At 44.6% G+C, this 4,294-nt stretch overlaps 1 protein-coding gene across 1 annotated transcript in view; it reads right to left on the bottom strand.

The window, feature by feature from the left end:
* The window catches only part of LOC101847495 (nucleoprotein TPR), a gene marked incomplete in the record, with an annotated part of 11,847 nt that overhangs the window by 1,651 nt on the left and 5,902 nt on the right, over positions 1–4,294 (bottom strand).

The raw sequence follows: 4,294 nt of genomic DNA, 5'->3' as shown, positions 1-4,294 counted from the left end.
CGAAAGGCCTGAGCTCCAACTGCTTAGTTCTTTTTTCCGATAGCACAGGAAGATTGAAAGTGAGAGGCACACTTTGCACTGGTTAAGTCAGGAAACGGCGTCGGTAGTCTTGTCAGGTGTAAGGTTAACGGACTCATAATCGTGAAATAGCGAGATCAGGGTTCGAAACCCAGCTCAGTCGGACGTTATGTCCTTGGGAAAACCAGTTTTCACTATTTTCCACATTTGGCTCGATCCTATGGGCTTAAATTCAGAGTTCCAGTCTCCTAAATAACAGTACAGTATTGCAAGGGCCTTAAAGCAATTGGATTTGATTCTACACATAGATTTTAGGTCGGGGCATGGTGTACAAAGACAGATTAGTTTGATTAAAAACACTTTTCATGCAAAATAGTGATGGGTTACTACTGAAGAAAAACACAGGCTTTTAGAAACAACAGAAGGGGAGAGAAATATAGAGCCTGAAATGACACCCTTCAACTATCTGCGTTCTCGGGAATATTTTGCACAGGAAGTCACGGGCAGACAACACAGGACCCGCCCCATATCAATCATCACAAGGCAGAGTTACACTTCCGGGTTACGGAAAGCAACATTCGGGTCCTTGTGGGGACATGACCGTATGACGTCTCAATGACATGCTTGAGTCTGAGAGAGAGAGAGAGAGAGAGAGAGAGAGAGAGAGAGAGAGAGAGAGAGAGTGTGTGTGTGTGTGTGTGTGTGTGTGTGTGTGTGTGTGTGTGTGTGTGTGTTAGAGAGAGAGACAGAGAGAGAGCCTTTATAGATTCAAGGATTTTGTTGGGAGCAACGATAGAAAACAGATCTTGCAATTTTTTGCTCCTAAAATATTTCATTCGAGTCTCTCAGAAGTCTAGACAATCTGTTAAAATATGTCTAATGGTAAAATCTGTGTCGCATCCGACTCAGAACGGCTTCTCATCTTCCTGAAGGAGGCATTTGTGTGTCAGGGACGAGTGTCCGATGAGTAATCGAGGTAAAATGACTTCGTCTCTTCTGGAGAGGCCCGAAGCTTTTTGATGACCCAGTTTGGGCTTGATGTTGTGTAGTTTGTTGTTGGTTTGATTCTTCCAGTGAGTCTCCCACAGACTGGAGATGTAGTTTTTTACTTTAATTTTAAAGTCAGTCTGTGGGAGAGTGTTCGTCGTTGATCCCAACAGAAGAGAAAAGGATTCCTTGGCCAGGAGATCCACTTGCTCGTTTCTTCGGAAGCCCACATGGCTAGGTAGCCATGCGAGCACGATACCTTTCCCGGTTTCAGTTAAAGCGTGTGTTTTTTGTTGTAACCTAACTTGTTTTGTGTGTAAGAGTTTGAAAGTGAGGGGATGCAAGGCAGAGGGTCAGATAGGATACGGAAAGATTTGTTAGGAAAATTTTCTACAGAGTCCAGTGCCATGTCAATGGCAGTGGCCTCTGCAGAGAAAATGGAGGCTTCGGAATGGAGTCTCCTCTGGTGTGTACTGTTTGAGGATAGGGCAGCGGCGCCCAAAGCACAGTCCAATTTAGAGCCACCTGTGAAGATTAGCTCCGCACCGGGGTATTTTTATATAGTTGTTTTGTTTTTTTGGTATGCTGCTTCAATGTTTTGGTCTTTGTATTTGCTTTGATGTGTGTGGTCAGCATTAAGTCTACTTTTGCCTTGGTGAGATGCCACGCGGGAAGGTTTTCCAAGAAATTGTTGTATGTCTTGTTTGGAACAGTGTATGTTATGAGATCCTCAAGGACTCCAAGACCGAAGGGTTTGATGAGTTTTTCGTTGTTTTTGAATTTGCTAATGATGTCTAGGTTGTTTTTATTTTGAAAATACACTCGTGTGCAGGGTTCTCTGGTGTTGAGCTTTGTTTAATTGCGTATTGTAGTGAGAGTTGTGTTCATCTGAGTGTGAGTGATGGTTTGTTTGCCTCGGCCTGGAGGCTCTCCAAAGGAGAAGTTCAGAAAGTCCCCAGGGCGAGGCGGAGTTTTTAGTTTTGCACTGGGTCTAGCACATTTAGGACGTGCGGTTCTGCCAAGCCATCGACCTGACAGCCGAGGTCAAGCCTGGATCGGACAAGGGAAATGTATAGGTGGAGAAGGGTTTTGAGTCGCTGCCCCACTCTGGATGCGACAACATTTTCAAAGTGTTTCTTGTCAAATATAATGACGAGGAAAAGAGCATGGTCCTTAATGGGAATCCTTTCCCTATGTAGCGTCAAATCCGGCTGAGGTACACGTCTGCCTGATTGGCAGAAGTGCACTGCAACCAACCTTGGTGGGGAAAACTTGAAACCGTTATTTTTTTCCGACTTTTCAAGTTGTGCAGCTGTGTTTGCAGCTGCCATTCCATATATCTTCTTCGTTGAGGACTTTTCGAAAGGCAGCATAGCAGTAAGTCGTCAACGTATAACGAGCTGTCTATGCTATTTTGAAGGGTCTCAACGATGTAATCTATTTGAATTTCGAATAGGGAAGGAGAAAGGAAGCTTTCCTGGGGCTTCCTCCTGTTGGTGGGGATCTGAAAGGGGATCTGAAAAGGAGGATCCGATACGAACCTGAAAGGAACGGTTCTTCAGGAAATTGCCAATGAAGGCAGGGAGGTGATCGCGTATGCCAAGAGCGTGCAGGTATCTGAGAATGCCGTACTTCCAGGTTGTGTCGAAAGCTTTTTCTAGGTTTAAAAAAAAGATGGCGATCATGTGGCCTCCCAAGGCAAACGTCTAGCGTATAAAGGTCTCCAATCGGACCAGGTGATCCAGAGTGGATCGGGTTTTCCTGAATCCGCACTGAAGACCACTCAGCGAGTCCGTCGTCTCCAAAAGCCATTATGAGTCGCCCTTGAATAACTTTTTCTATAAGTTTGCATAGACAGCTTGTAAGTGCTATTGGTCTGTAATTTGATGAGTGTGTGTGGTCTTTGTTGGGAATGACAGGAGTGAGACCGCCACATGTCCTTGTATATGTCTAGTCGGAGTGTAAATGTCTAATGATCTGGTTGCGAATGTCATCCAGATCCGGAGCTATATTGCCCAGGTCCGAGATGCACGTCTAATGTGAAATCTGCATTGTAGGTTTCAGGGTTGTTTGAGAGGAAGTTCAGGGGTTATTGTTCTCTGTTAGTTTTTATGTTTTGGAAAGTGGTGTTGTAGTTTGCGTTGGATGAGTTTTTGGATAGAGATGTAGCTATTGTGTCTGTGATGTCTACCTGTGTTTCAGCTGTATTCCATCCGGCCTCTTAACGTGCAGGATGGTGACTGTGCGTCTACTCTACTTTTTTCTAGCAAATTGAGTGGTGTCTGACTGTTGATTTTGGAGATGTATAATCTGTACGATTGCCTTTTGCCCTCCCTGAGGCATCTACATTCCTCAGCTCGAGCTTTAAAATATTTAATTTTGTTTTGTGCTGTGGTGTTGTCGACGGCTCTCCGATATATATGCCGCCTTTTTTTTCTTTACTGCATCATCACATTCCCCAGAGAACCAGATCTTGTTCCTTCTGGGTTTTGGAGATGTTTTTGGTGTGTATTTGTGACATATTTCTAGAAGCATTTCATGGAATTTGTTGTAGTTGAGGTCGAAAGTGGAATTCAAAATCTGGAAACATTCAATGGCGAACCTGTCTTATTGTACTTTTTAAAAATTGAAGCATTCTTGGATCGGGTCGTTTTGGAGGCTAACTTTTTTTTTTTAAATTGGGAAATAGCCCGTACGGTCATCCAGCACAGACCACTCGAGATCAGGGACTAGGTCAGGAGTTCGGAAGGTGAGGTCAAGGGATGAAGTGCTAAAATGGATCTGTTTCTGTAAAGGGGGGGGGGGAGAGGCTATCATTTAAAAGGCAGATGTTATGAAATAAAAAGTCTTCTATTATTTTTCCTTCCTGGTCCGTGGGTTTGTCTCCCCAAAGAGGGCTGTAGGCATTATAAAGTCACCTAGCAAAATAAAGGGTTGTGGAAGCTGGAGCTATAAATCATTTAGTTGAGTTATTTTGATGTGGTAATGTGATCGGATATAAACAGAGCAGATCGTGATCGGTATGTGTAGAGTGACCCGAACGGCAATACCATGGAGAGTTGTCCTAAGATGTACTTGTCTGTGAAGTATGTTGTTATCGGTTTAGATGGTGGTTCCACCGGAAGCAATCTGGTTCTCCGTATGAATAGGAGTGACGGGCTCCACCCCTCGCGGGGACAGACCGGGAAGGAGATTCGGAGTTGTCATCGTCCATTGGTTTTTTTGGGGGGGAGGTGGATGATGGAGGGGTACGGGGTTGTGGAGCAGACGGAGGAGGCTGAGAAGGGTA

Source organism: Aplysia californica, unplaced genomic scaffold (assembly GCF_000002075.1).
Source record: "Aplysia californica isolate F4 #8 unplaced genomic scaffold, AplCal3.0 scaffold00206, whole genome shotgun sequence".
Lineage (NCBI taxonomy): Eukaryota > Metazoa > Mollusca > Gastropoda > Aplysiida > Aplysiidae > Aplysia > Aplysia californica.
This window is presented reverse-complemented; position numbering and strand designations above follow the sequence as displayed.